The sequence below is a fragment of the Monodon monoceros genome, unplaced genomic scaffold (genome assembly GCF_005190385.1).
Source record: "Monodon monoceros isolate NGI ecotype Baffin Bay Population unplaced genomic scaffold, NGI_Narwhal_1 Super_Scaffold_7, whole genome shotgun sequence".
NCBI lineage: Eukaryota > Metazoa > Chordata > Mammalia > Artiodactyla > Monodontidae > Monodon > Monodon monoceros.
Genome location: NW_021703784.1, coordinates 87,780,033 through 87,794,469, shown reverse-complemented (window position 1 = coordinate 87,794,469; position 14,437 = coordinate 87,780,033).

Below are 14,437 nucleotides of genomic sequence, written 5' to 3'. Positions count from 1 at the left end.
AATGTTTGGGAACCCCATGCACAAGTTGGGCACAGATAGATGAATGCTGACCATGCAGCAATGTACTTTTGAGTGGACCTTCTGAACCTGAGCAAGGATGCTGAGAACAGCAGACATAGTGACTAAGGACCAGATCAGAGCAGTTTCTCTGGATTGTGCAAGCCCAAGTTTTGTTTGCATAGGAAGAAAATAGATTCACCCTACTCTCCATTGTGCTCACAAAATGAGGCTTGAGTCAAGTATAGTTTCATTTTAAAAAGCATTGAAATGAGTAACTTTTGGTTAGAGATGTTAGACTGAACACATGCATTTAGCTCTATTCATTTTTGAAATCTCACAATCACAACAAAAAAAGTAATTTTAGAGGCAAAAAAATGAAAAAAAAAGGCAAAGGCAAAATGAGAGGGGAAAAGAGCAACATTTCATTTTTGAAATTATAAAAATAGTAGGACAAGTGTCAATTAACTTAACAAATGTAGTCCTAACCTAGAATTGGGGGAGCACCTAGAGGCAAATTTATTTGAATCACAGAATTCTCTGAAATCTCAAAATCAGAAGTCCATATACATATTTTTTTTTCTGGAAAGGAAAATATTTCTGGGAATAAATATTTGGCCAAAATATAATGGGATTTGTTTAAGTCTATGTATTAATATGCTCAGGCTGCCATAACAATTTACCATAGACTGGGTAGTATAAGCAATCAAAACTTATTTTATCTCAGTTCTGGAGACAGAAAGCCCAAGATCAAGGTGATAGCAGGGTCAGTGTGTGGCGATAGTTCTGTCCTTGGGTTGCAAACAGTTGCCTTCTCACTATGTCCTCAATGGCAGAAAAAGAGAGAGAGAGAGAGAAGAGCGAGCGAGAGAAAGAGAAAGCAAAAGCTATATGGAGAACTCTGGGAAGGATATGAATGTATTGAAAAAAGATCAAAAAACCTTGGATTTACATAGCATCCCTTATGAATATATTTGTCTTTATTAAAGTATACCTTTAATTTCCTATTACTCCTATATCATTCTTTATCACATACATCCAGATATCCATCCCATTTAAAGGTAATTTTATGGATTTTGACGGCTTGTAACTACAAATATTAAAACTTCTAACTGTTAAAAACTACTGTCCAAAATGAAATATTGTTGATACTAATACATGGACTGATTTTTTAAATGATAAAGTCTCTTTAAACATTTAAAATGTAATTTTATTTAAGACAAATACATTTTTATGCAAACTTTTTGGAACACGTTTTATATAAAGTATATCTGCATATGAATTCAAAAATTAATCACAAATTCTAATTGCTTATGAATTTATTATAAGTATATCTATGAATTAAATAAAATGTAGAACATTTCTATTGAGCAGAAATAGTAGCGTGTCTTTGTAAATGTTAGTTAGAAAATTAGTCTGAAATTAAACAATATGGCTCCGAACAACAATTTGAGAAAGGATCAAAATCAAGGGTATAAGCTTTGCATTCATTAAACGATTCCTAGAAGGCTCAGGATGGAAGGCTGGTTTTAAGAAATATTAATCTGATTAGATTCCAGATCATATATTAAATGTGACCTATTTGGCTTCTGCAATCATTAGAGTTCCAACTCTTTGCTTGTCATGATATCATGAATTTCTTAGTATTTCTTTGGTGTTTTACTTTGTTGTACTCAAATTTGTAAACAAATATTATGTTATACATTAACAATGAAAGAGAAAGTAAAATATTTCTCGTAGTTCACTTGGTGGGACAATTATCAATTTATAAGCTATATCTAAAAAAATCATCCCATATAAAATGTTTAAAAACTAGAAATCTTGACCACTATGTATCTTCTTCTTACATTCTAAGAATGACTTTGATAATATTCACAAAGACTAAATCCAGGTATACCTTACTTTATGCAGAACTATATTTCTGACAAGTTATATATGAATCATATCCTATTTTTCACTAAACAACAAAATAAATTCCAAGAGGTTTTATCATGATATGCAATTTATTCTTAGAGGGCTGTATTTCTTAAGACTTAATATTGAGTTCTTATGTACCAAGCAGAGGTCTAGGTCACAATTATCAAAAATCAATTCTGAGTTATTTAATTTATAAAAAGAGTTTATTATAAAGATATTGGTTAGTACCAAGAAATGCAGAATACTGGAAAAACTAGACTCCGAAGATAAGCAGGAATAAAGAAAACTGGAGAGCAGCTAGACTCAGAGACAATGTGACAGCCCAGAACTAGTCCATCAAAGTGGCCATTGCCAGTTTCTCTGATACCCTACGAACTGGATGTTTCTGCTTCTGTTGCCAGATGACCCCATTCCTTGCTTCAATAGCTTGTGATTCAGTTTGAGGTAGATCAAGAATTAGTTAAATGCATATATCTTAAGGACAATAAAACCTGGGAAAAACAATGTCTGGCATTTGGGACTTTTACAGTGGAAGACTGTTTTTGCCTCCTACCAACATTCTCTTAATAGGATAGTTCCAAATATACTAGGGGCATTCAGGTACTAGCAGCTATGACAACTGTTTACATTATCTTGTTTCCAGCATCTGAGTTTAGCAATGAATGATTTATAAATTGACACGTGCCCTAAGAGGTCATGATAAAATGAAACCTGCCATTGCTATTACTTGAAAAGTTATTTTCATGTGAATAATCTTGTTTTTATTTCGACTATGGTCTTGATATTTTTTTTCCTATTTTTCATTTAATGATGGATATAGCCATACTCTTTAACATCAGTGCTACAAAAAAGACAATTCTGTTCAGAGCCTTTGTCAGTAGCTGACCACCTACTCCCATATATGCCCAGACAATTTACACTCATATCTTATTGACTGCCCCACAATTCCTGTCTCTGCTCAACTATGTGGTTCCAGTGACAGTTCTACTCTGACTTGCATGATCTGTTCTCCCACCCCCATGGATTGATCCTAACCATTGACCAAAGCTGAACCGGTGAAGATTCTTTTACAACACGTGTTTCATAACAGAACTAAGGGAGAGGAAGCCCCTGCATAGAATAGGAGGCTCAGGTCCTGTCAATGATGACTGTGGATCCTGTCAAGTTGTCTGAAGTAAAACAGAATACACACATGCATGAGGTGTGCTCTCCAGAGGAAAGCAGACATGACAGATGGATTGAATAAATCTTGGTGGCATCCTAATCTTTTTGTTCCTCTCCTCCAGACTGTTTAGCTTTTCAACCATTACTTCTATTACAAGTGATACCCTAATATTCTTCCTATAAATTAAGATTCTTACCAAAACAAATTCAATTGAGATTTTGTCACTTGCAACTCAAATGGTATACTATTACTAGCATTGAATAACGACTCAAAGCACCTGCTTGACAAGGTTTTTAGGTGGAAAATCTTATTTCTCCATCTTTTTTTTCAGAGGGCTTTGCTCCACTCCCCAGGAGAGAGCACTGTTAAGGGGGGATTCTTTTAGGCTCTTTTCCCTTCCTTACTTGATCTATCCCAAGAAAAGAGAAGTAATTTGGTAAGAACATGGCAACTTGAACAGTATTATCTGTGGATGGTAATGCTGCTAAATGCATAAAATCTCTCTCTCTCTCTTTCCCTCTTGGTCTCTCTCTCTCTCTCTCTCCCCCAGTGTCTTGAATCTACAAAAACTCCAAGTTCTCTTCTACTCTTCCCATGTTGGTAGTTACAAAGCACACTTGGAGGTCTCTATTTCTCTAGTTTACTGCCTTTCCAGCGATGAAGTCTGTGAGGTTGGCTGGGTTATGCTTTATAAAACCTGCTTTGCAGAATTCCCTCCTCTCAAAGGTAAGTTAAAGGCAAAATTCAATATGGAGGGAACTTCCCAGATTGCTTTAAGTCTCACTTATGTTCTCTAATCTATCCTTTCAAGGAAGCCCTTCACTTGTGTGTGTGTGTGTTTAATTTTATGTATTTATTTTAATTTTTACTTTATATTGGAGTATAGTTGATTTACAATGTTGTGTTAGTTTCAGGTGTACAGAAAAATGATTCTGTTATACAAATACATGTATCTCTTCTTTTTCAAATTCTTTTCCCATTTCGGTTATTACAGATTATTGAGTAGAGGTCCCTGTGCTGTACAGTAGGTCCTTGTTGGTTATCTGTTTTAAATACAGCAGTGCGTACATGCCAGTCCCAAACTCCTAATTTACTCCTCCCCACCTTTCCCCTTTGGTAACCATAAGTTTGTTTTCTAAGTCTGTGAATCTGTTTCTGTTTTGTAAATAAGGTCAGTTGCTAACCCCAGTGATAAAGTTTACTCCCTGATCCTCATTAGGCTCTTTGAGTCTTTCCTCTAATGGCTAAAGCTTAGAATCAGATGGATAGAGGATCAATGAATTGGTATTCCTGGCAATACAACAGTATTAGAGAGGAACCTCTATATATGTGGGTTTAATATAGACCCACATATATTCAGCATTTCATCCTGTGTTGATATATGTTCCCCTCCATTGGGAATCACATATTTTCTAATAAGAACAGAAAAAAATCTGTCTTTATTCCAAATTTATATGTAAAAAGAACAGGGCATATATTTACTCAGTCACTCATCAGTGATTCAACAAATATTTTCTGAACAATAGCTATAACATAAGGTCTTTTGTGCTGTGCTAAGAAATGGAAAAGACATATAACCCCACCCTCAGTGTTAGGAGAGTAGCTTATCAACTTTGATCAGAGATTTTTCTTTTCTATCAGATTTTTTTTAGGTTACTGGAAGAATGTATTAGACTCAGTAGCTGTGAAAATGTCTGTCTAATGATAGCAAATTTCTCTCTCTGGGTACAAAACACTGAATGGTCTTTTTTTTTTGTTTCATTTTTACTTTTTAAAATTTTTATTGAAATATAGCTGATTTAAAAAGTTGTTTTACTTTCAGGTATACAGCAAAGAGATTCAGTAATACATATATATATATATGTGTATATATATATTTTTTTCTTTTTTACATCTCTTCCATTATAGGTTTTACAAGATATTAATAATGGCCTTTAAAATACGTTGTATTGAAAGAACTGACAGGTAGGTATTTGATTTGTGTCTTTTCTCTAGCGTGAACTAGATATGTGCCATTGTACAAATCATTTAAACTTTATGGGTTTTGATTTTCTCATCTATAAAATGGGAGTAAATTTTATTGTGCAGATTAACTAAGCAAGCATAAGCCACTTGAACATCCATGAAGGCATTCGTGCTATATGAGATCACACGGGGCAGTGGAGATTGGCAACACAAGCCATGCAACCTCAGCAAGATGACACTATCCCCAAGGGGGTAAAAATTGGTTGTTGAGGGCAAAAACATCGTATTTTATGAATAATGCACAAATAGACATATTGTATATAAAACATCGATGTATAGCTTATCTGTGGTATTAGGATTTTATGGGGGAGGTGATTAGGAGAATAATGTTATAAAAACCTTTTCATCTGGGGTAATAAAAGAAGTATTGAGAAACATTAATTTAGGCTATAGTCTAGTTTTCTCCCCTAAATGCCTGTAAAACCATGGAAGTATTAATTCTCCTGCTAGGTTCCATTTCTAATGTTTGTTAAATCTTGTATAATCAAAATTGTTGTACCTACCTCACAGGGTTTTGGTGAAGATCGAATGAAACAATGTGTAAATACTCTGAGGTGCACAAAGTGCTATAAATTATCAGATATTATTGACACTTGGCCATAATGGCTAAGAATAAAATACAGTTCTTAAAGAAAAAAAATCTTACTATGTGGGACAGTGCAAATTCCATTTTGCAAATGAAAACTCTTTTTTTAAATGAAGTGATAATAGTGACAACCTTGAAATCTGGTCCTTCTCCTTGAGTGATTTAGGTATGTTACTAAATGCATTTTAAAAGAAGGTTGCCTGTTTCTCAATTTAGGCAAATAGTAAAGGAAGTAACTTTCTCTTGCCACAGGAACATTAGTTCTTACCTCTCATGTCCTGTGCCCTACCCTCCACTCCTCAAATCACACATTGTCCTTGAACTATGAAATATACAGTGTTACCTAGAATTGTTCCATCACCTATCTCCTTTCTTCTTTAACCCAGTGAATCTTACTTAATTTAGTTTATTTATTCACTGTTTAAAACTATATATTTAAGACCAATGATGCGCTGGATGCCCTACTAGATACTGGGCATACAATAGTAAATAGAACAGACAAAATTCCTAAGAGCAGGTGCTGACATTGTTATATTTTATCTTAGAGGAGTGCTCCTGGAAAATAGCAACAATTAAGAAATCCTTCCATATGATCTAGAAATCCCACTCCTGGGCATATATCCAGAGAAAACCATAATTTGAAAAGATACATACACCCCAATATTCATTGCAGCACTATTTTACAATAGCCAAGACATGGAAGCAAGGTAAACATCCATCAACAGTTGAATGGATAAAGATGTGGTACATATATACAATGGGATATGACTCAGCCATTAAAAAGAATGAAATAATGCCATATGCAGCAACATGGATGGACCTAGAGATTATCATACTAAGTGAAGTAAGTCAGACTGAGAAAGACAAATATCATATGATATCACTTATATGTAGAAAAAAAAATGATAGAAATGAACTTATTTACAAAACAGAAATAGATTCAAAGACTTCAAAAACAAATTTATGGTTACCAAAGGTGAAAGAGGGGGGAGGGATGAATTAGGAGGTTGGGATTAACATATACACACTACTATGTATAAAATAATCAACAAGGACCAACTGAAGAGCACAGGGAACTCTACTCAATATTCTGTAATAACCTAAATGGGAAAAGAATCTGAAAAATAATGGATATATGTGTATGTACAACTGAATCACTTTGCTGTACACCTGAAACTAACACAACATTGTAAATCAACTATACTCCAATATAAAATACAAATTAAATTAAATTGAAAAAAAAAAGGAATTCTTCCACTTTTCTCTGTTCTGGAAAAGGCTTACCACAAGGCAGAATCCTTCCCCATGTGACTTACACAAGATTCACAGATACCCCTTTTGTTTACCTATGACAAGGCCAGACATGGGCCCTCTTTGCTTCATAAATGTTAGCTGAACTGCTTGTACTCACTGACCAATCTGGAAAAAACACTTACTATATATTGAATTGACCAAACTCTAGTTTAGCAGCTCTCCTTCCCCCAGGCTCCTGAACTTAGACACCCCTCCCACATACCCCTCAGCCAAGCCAGCGTACAAGCCCTCCTTATGAGCCTTCCTGAGAATAGACTGTCCTCAAATAAAAGTCTTGATCTACTGTCCTATCAGACAATCCTTTCACCCTACTCACTGGTACCCAGTCCTCTCTGGAAGATCACTTCAGTTATGATCAGTGATTAACAGCTTTGCTAGTGTTTTGACCTACATTTAACAGTTACCTAAACATGTTAAGGTGGTAAAACAGTGAAAACAAGTGCAATTTTAAATTTGGAGATTACAAATTGCAGTTTACACATAAAATCAGTATTTGTGCTGAAGCCAGCAGGAGTGAAGAAGGGAACTTGGTATGGCAGGAATGAAAGTACAGAAAGATGACATTTTCAGTAATCATTTGCAGAGAAAGAGTTAGAATTTGAGTCTACTTCTAAGTTTTTCCTTTTGCAATTTTTTTGAGTTTTCGGAAGAAAATGAACAATTTGAATATAAACCCACATTTACAAAGGAGGTAGAATGCTTTAATATTTCATCTATCTGTACATTTTTAAGATAAGCATGATGCAGCAAACTATTAAATACAGACTAAATGAATGACATGTGGAAACTACCTAGTACATAATTCCTTTTCCTTTAATGGAGGTGAGAATTGACGTTTTGCCATTTTTCACTGAGATACACGTGTTTCCCTGGACCTCTCTTTCATTCTGAATCTCAATTTCTTTCAACATGAAAAATGGAATGGCAGCAATAAAACTTTTTTTTCTCCTTTTTGAGATTTGCAAAACATCTGAGGATAGGAAACCATCTTCTACTATCATGTAAGAACAGACCAAAAGGACTGGGCAGAAGAGAAAAAGTCTGGCATCACAGCCACATTGGTTGCCCCAGATCTCCGCCAGGCCCCTGCTCCAAAGGTGTGGAGAACCCGGGGAAACCAATTCTGGCCAGCATTTTGCAAGCATGCTTGTGTTCTACAGCGCAACAAGGCACAGCTGCAGGGAGCAGGGGTGGTACAGCAGGTTGTGAAATGAGATATGGGCTTATGTCAGAGTCATTAAGATTTTCTGATAAATGGGCTGCAAATTAATTGGTGGTTCCACTAATTAATTTATTTGACTTGCTGAAATCCTCAGTCCTGGCTATGGCTGCTGGCAGAGCAGAATGATACTTCAACATGGAAAGTATTCTTTTTTTCCCCAGGTAAAGAATTTGAATTTAGTCTTACTCATTGGTAGAGCTTCTCAAAATACATCAGCAACAAAAAGATTAAATGATGCAAAGTACTTTTTGTCTAGAAATATTTAAGTAATGATTTTTGAAATCAGAAGAGTAATCAAAATGCAAATCCTCATAGGTTTCTGTTGGATGGCATGTGTCATGCCCCAAATGCCATCAGTAGGCCTACATGGAATTTTTGTCATTGTTTCAACAGGCTAAGTATATATCTCTGGTCTAATGGAGAAGGGCCATCCAAATGGCAGGATTAGGAGAAGAATATAGGTAAATATGCTCATCTGCTTCAGAAATGACTTCTGATGTATGTATCTGTATCTATCATCTATCTATCTATATCTATCTACATATATATGCATATAGATTCATGTGTGTGTATGTGTATATATATCTTTTTTCTTTTTAAAAATGAAAATACTTTCTTAAGAGAACAAAATGATTCAATTTGTGCCAATATGTCTCATTGGATTGTTATTGTATAAAGAAAAATAAAAAGTGCTTATATTTTAAAACATAACCATGAATCTGCTATGTATACGTGCTTAAAATAATTGTCATTTTAAGTATATAATTTAAAATGTATTTTCTACATTATTTCTTTTTTTGTCTTTATAATTTCATTAAAGAGAAAAAGATATATTTTCACAACATCTAGTGCAGAAATATAAGGTGGAGTGAAAAGTCCTGAAAACCCCACCTTTTCATAGAGACAACCACAATGAACATGTTTTATTAAACAAATACGAAATTGTAACTTACATATTTTGTATATATGTATATATTTATTTTTATGTATTACATACTCTGCTTTTCTTTTTGCTCACCTAGTATTATTTTTATTCATCTTCCTGTGTCAGTTGATTTACTTATATTTCTTTCTAATGGTTTATATATAATGCTCCACTTCACAGATGACTATACAATTTTTAATTTGAACCCATTAGTGGACATTTAGGCAGTTTCTAACTTTTTGCTGTTATAAACATTTCATCATCGATAATCTTAGTACATAACACTTTTATATATGTGTGTGTCATTTCTGTTGAATAAATTGCTAGAAGTGAAATGTTCTGCCAAAATATATGCACATAGTTAATTTGTAGGTTGAGTAATCAACTGTTTTCTTTAACTACTTAAAAATATAGAAGTAATGAACAAAAGCAGTTGAAAGAGGGAAAAGTAACGTTTTGTAAAAAAACTCATATCTCTCATCCAAATTTTATCTAGAAATTCTTATTTTATTACTTATAATTAGACTTCCCTGAATACTGACTTCCTTTAAAGATATATATTAAATTATGTTATTATCTCTTGAACACTCTAGAATGAGCTAGTCATCATTATTTGAATGTAGATGTGTTGTATGTGCCAGAAGTTCATGTTTAAGTAAAGGTTTTAAATAATTATTAGACACACAAATGGGAAGATTAGGGAAATTAAAATATATTCTCAACAACTGAATTATTGACCTCATTCCCATTAGGGTTAGCTAATAATGAACAATTTAAAGCAAAAACCAAATTTGGCAAAACAGCTGTAAAAAACTAAAAAGAAATTCTACATTTGCAAATAATTAATATTGAAAATAGGTTCTACCTTGTGGAAGTATTAACAGATAGTCTGGAAGAAACGAATGGACATAGAAGCATACCTGCTTTATGTGTTAACATGAGTATCCAATCCATCACTCTCTTATTTGTGCATGCAAGTGTTCTTTTCAGGTCATTCTAAACTTTGTAGTAAATTATTAAAAGTATTCAAAAATCATATCACTAAGATGTAATCTAGTGAAACTTTTTTGTAATTATGTTCAAGATCAGTACAATCAGAGTTTAACATCATGTATTTGATAGAGAAAGAGCCCATCTTTCTCTCTCTTTGTTCTTTGTCCTTCCTTTATTCTCTATAGCTAGTTACTGGACACCAACCATCAAAAAATAAATTGACTAATTATTCACAAGTCAGGAGGCATGCATGAGTTTCAGAAGGCTTGCAAGTTGACTGTCTTATTCCCTAATCAAAAGCAGCTGGATGAGGTTTTCCCAGGGGATATTAACTCCTAAATTTTCCAAAGTAACACCTGGAGACTTAGCCAATTAGCCTCTACATTTTTCAAGCAGTGCATTGTTTTGAATCTCATCTGTTATTTAAACGACCTAAAGCTTTTATGCCCTTGTGTTGAAAGTTGGTAAATGTGAAAGAGTATCTGAAAGAATTTCTTGTTCATGGATTGTTACTGAAATTCCAGTTTATGGCTCCCCAAAAGTGAAATATTCTTCTCCCAGTGGCTCTTGTTAAGCAGCTAAAAGTTCTATTTACCTGACATAGCTCTTTAATTTCATGCTCAAAAATCCTTTAATATAATAGAAAATATTGTAATGTTTTAGTTACTTTGAAATCATACAGAACCAGGTTCAAATTTCAGTTCTGTGAATTATTAATAATGCAACCTTGGACAAATTATTCTAACCTCTTTGTGCTTCAGTTTCCTTACTTATAAAAATTGTGCTTAGGACTGTGAAATAAGCTGAAGGAAAAATCACTCTTTTCAATATTACATATAAATAATTATCCTTTAGTCTGGAAATTGAGTTCAAATGATTAATAAATCTGCATAAAGTAATTTATCCATTTCTATTAAGGTATAATATTAAATTGTTTTATCTGAGCTGTAATTTGCAATATACACAATATATATTTAGATAAATGATTTTAATTATACAAAACATCAAAGTCTTCAGTTTCAGCATTTTAAAAGAAATATCCAAATTTGAGTACTACTCTATCTTTCTGAATTCGACTCTTTAATATTATTAGTATTCCCCATTTATCGGGCTTAACACAATGCCTTTGCATATAATAATAAAATCTGTAACATTTATTATGCTTATTTTTAAGCAGACACTGTATGTGATTTATATTTATAACTCACTTTATGAGGTTAGCTACTATTCCTATTCGAATCTTCTAGATGAGAAAATTGAGGAACAGGACAGTTTTGAAACTTACCCCAATTTACAGTTAGTATGCATCCAAAGTCAGGATTTGTTCACAGGTAGATTATCTCCCTAGCACATGCCTTTAACCAGCATGCTCTATTACGTACTATTTTTCACTGAATTTTAGAGAATCATATGTTAGCAAGTTGAAACACATCATTTACTATTGGTAACGTATTTTCCACTGATTTTAACATGGCTATTTGTGTTGGAAAAGTCGATTTGTGTGTTCTATTTGACCTAAGAAATAAATCAAACAATTAAACATTCCCAATTGAATTGTATTATCAGGTCTTTTCTTTTTTAATTTTTAATTTAATCTTTATTTTATATTGGAGTATAGTTGATTTACAATGTTGTGTTAGTTTCAGGTGTACAGCAAAGTGATTCAGTTATACATATAAATGTATCCATTCTTTTTCAGATTCTTTTCTCCTATAGGTTATTACAGAATATTGAGTAGAGCTCCCTGTGCTGTACAGTAGGTCCTTGTTGATTAATTGAGGAAACAAATCCTTACAATTCATCATTTTTGTGAAAGGCAGGAGTTTACAAAATGTTTTCCATAAAACCCCAATATTACTGAAGTGATATTGGTTAAAGTTTCCAGGTAAAATAACTGGCCAATTCTGCCCCTTGATTGGGGATCATAAAATAAATTAAAGTCTTTGAGAGGTCTTGCAGAAGAGAAATCTGTTTAATTTGTTCTAACCCAATATTGTCTAAACTTGGTTGAGCAGAAACACTTGAGTAAGTGAGTATCTTGCTTCTTACTGTTCTGCAGAGAATAACTTGAGAAATGCTAGTCTAAGTGACTCATCTTGACAGGGGATTTTTACTCTTTGACACTTGGTTTGTTTTCTATTTCAATGTTTTTAATACCGGAAGACTCAGTAGCATTTTCTGTTCCCACTTCTCAGCCCATCTTCTAAATCAACGGTTGTAATAATAGTCGGGAGTCCCTGAGGTAATTACCCACAGGCTGTTATTTGTTGATGAGTGTGCCCCATCAAATATACAAACACACATGGTCCAATACAAGCAAAATGAGGGCATTTTTATGGCATCAGGATGTACCCAGGCAAATAGATAAAGGAAGTTTCATGAAATAAGGTGGCTGGGAATTATTTTAAAAATACACATTGGATTCTCAGATGCTCCTAATAATGGATATAGTCATAGGCAAAAATAACCAAAAACTATCCCACCTCTGTCATCCTTTCCTTCAAAAAAAGACATGTCATTCAAGCCTTGGGAATGTGATAGTGTTTTCTGAAAGCTAGTGATCAACCTAGAGCTTGTGCCTACAAGAAACTCAATAAATATTTGTTGAGTGAATGAAGGAAAGAATGAGACAGACGTTGAAACTCAAAGATAATATTGCTTGAGCAGCTACAGAATCCACAAACAGGCCTGTCTTCATAACCACTCAGTAGGGGACAGCCTATTAATCTTTTCAGAGCTACCTGACTGTGGAACTTTAATTATTATCAGTAATGCTATCTCCTTATAGGAAGCCCAATAGTATATAAAGCCTGGTGGAAAATTTATACTTGTTCTTGTTTTGTGAAAGATTTTCGTAAAAGACCATATACCTATCAAGGCATTTTTCTCATTCAGTGTGTTTGCCCTTGTATTTTACATGCCGATAGTCTGCTTCTTGAAATTACCTCCTTGCTTTTGGGAGCATTATATTTTAGTAATCCTTTAACTTCTCCTCTGTTTTCTTCAGACATTTCACTACAGGCAAATATCAATATATTTGCCCTCTTCCCTTTTTCCATTTCCTTCCACTCTCCCTTCCACCACCAACACTCTGTTCTTTTCCACTGTCACAATTCCAATTTTTTACTCAAAGAAAGTGGTTGGCAAATGTTTCTCTTAAGCTAAATGTGATTTTTACAGAACACAGACTCTGAAGTTTTTCCAACTTCTGCAGATATTTTCAACTTGAATATTCCACTTACAATTGAACTCATATTCCAAAGAACTCTTCCATTCCAAAGCCACGATTACATCTACCATCTTGGAGCCCCCTTCTGACTCCTTCCAAGGAACCCATTTTCTTCTTATCTTTGAGAAGTTGTTGCTGTTTCCAATTGGAAGAGACAGTCTTGGGTTTCGTGTGTTCTGTTGCCAACCTCCTCACGGGTATAATCCACAGAAGAATCAAGTTAAACTGCGGCTGACCCACTTTGAGAAGCCTGAGCACTACCACTTACCTATTTTCCTTTTATAGGTGGCTGCTGGGATCAAACCTTTTGAAAAACATGTATTCAGTTAAAATGATAATGCCTCACAGTCCTGCTATGCTTGGTAATTACCTAAAGTATTAGTAACTACAGTCAATAATATTTAAAAGACCTAAATTGGGTTTCTTTTACCTAACCTAAATTTTCCTTGACCCTTTCTCTTACTTCTGCCTTCTAGAATGTCAGGAATCTCTCTATGCTCTTTCAGACTTCCTGGACTAGCTAAAACATAGGGCTTCCTGAAGGATGCTACTTTCACTACATTTCTTTTGAGTAGACACTCTTCATTTTTCTACTACTCATGGGTATAAGTGGCATCAGTAAGTACCCAGGTATACTTCAGGGTCTATTACTATTCCCTGCATATATTTTAAAAAGAAAGAAAAGATTCTACCTCTATAAGATTCTTGCTATTTATTTAGACAATCACTTTGGTCCTCATCCCTTGTCATCTGCGATTAACTTGATCACTCTGTCCTAAGTTTGGAAGATTTTGTGATCTATTTCACAGTTCTCTTCCTATTCCAAGTCCTGCCATCAGATATGGTGATGATGTTAATCTGGTGAACTATTTCAAAATCCAGTCTCCTATTGCCTGAGCACTTCAATTCCAATAATTAGGGTAACTTAAAAATAATGATTCTAGGGCTTCCCTGGTGGCGCAGTGGTTGAGAGTCCGCCTGCCGATGCAGCGGACACGGGTTCGTGCCCTGGTCCGGGAAGATCCCACATGCCGCGGAGCGGCTGGGCCCGTGAGCCATGGCCG